General features: G+C 45.6%; 1 pseudogene; it reads left to right on the top strand.

The window, feature by feature from the left end:
• The first annotated feature begins 337 nt into the window (after positions 1–337).
• On the top strand, positions 338–870 carry LOC125085556 (60S ribosomal protein L23a-like; annotated as a pseudogene).
• The last annotated feature ends 374 nt before the right edge of the window (positions 871–1,244 follow it).

Here is a 1,244-nt window from a genome sequence, read left to right as displayed (position 1 = left end):
GCCCCAGGTCGGCCAAGTGTTCCAGCACGTCTCCCCCAGCACGGAGTCCTGGGCTTGGTGAGCTTTCCAAACCTCCAACCACTAAACTGACTTACGGACTGTGCTCACCAGTAAAACATACAGCTTCGATTTTTAAATATATAGTAAGCAAATATGAGTTAAGAAGTATTCCAAAACGAATAGAATTTGGAATTGCTAATGATAGGGAACAAACATATCAGTGTAAAAACTCTGGTGTGACTCTGCATCAGTTCATGGTCCACAAATTTGGTTCTGAGACTCAAAACCAGAATGGGAAACTCACTTGTTCTACGGAAGACCTGTTTGCTTCATTAATATGTGGTTGTTTTTTAAAAAGGCTAAGAAGGAAGCCCCTGCCCCTCCCAAAGCCAAAGCCAAAGCAAAGGCTTTGAAGGCCAAGAAAGCGGTGCTGAAAGGCGTCCACAGTCACACAAAAAAAGATCCGCACATCACCTACATTCCGACGACCCAAGACTCTGCGTCTCCGAAGGCAGCCCAAATACCCTCGAAAGAGCGCCCCCAGGAGAAACAAGCTTGATCACTACGCCGTCATCAAGTTCCCCCTGGCTACTGAGTCAGCCATGAAGAAAACAGAAGACAACAACACACTTGTGTTCATTGTGGATGTCAAGGCCAACAAGCACCAGATCAAACAGGCTGTGAAGAAGCTCTAGGACATTGATGTAGCCAAGGTCAACACCTTAATCAGGCCTGATGGAGAGAAGAAGGCATACGTTCAGCTGGCCCCCGACTATGATGCTTTGGATGTTGCCAACAAAATTGGGATCATCTAAACTGAGTCCAGCTGGCTAAATCTAAATACAGTTTTTTCATGATAAAAAAAAAAATTGGCCCATTTAACTGAAGAGTCCAGAAATGGTTCCAAGCTTCAGGAAGAGTTGGATCAGGGCTCTGGCTTTCCTTGTTTCTGTTTCTTGTTTTTGCTCACTTTAGACCCAGTCTGGCTTCCTTCGAGATTCCAAGAACACTTTTAGCAGTCAGTGACTTGTTGGAAAGTGATCTTATGATTCCACTGTAGGTTTTTTTTTTTTTTTAAGATTTTGTTTATTTATTTATTTGACAGAGAGATCACAAGTAGGCAGAGAGGCAGGCAGAAAGAGAGGGGGAAGCAGGCTCCCTGCTGAGCAGAGAGCCCGATGTGGGGCTCAATCCCAGGACCCTGGGATCATGACCTGAGCCGAAGGCAGACGCCCCTCCACTGT

This window comes from Lutra lutra, chromosome 15, assembly GCF_902655055.1.
Source record: "Lutra lutra chromosome 15, mLutLut1.2, whole genome shotgun sequence".
NCBI classification, from domain to species: Eukaryota; Metazoa; Chordata; class Mammalia; order Carnivora; family Mustelidae; genus Lutra; species Lutra lutra.
This window is presented reverse-complemented; position numbering and strand designations above follow the sequence as displayed.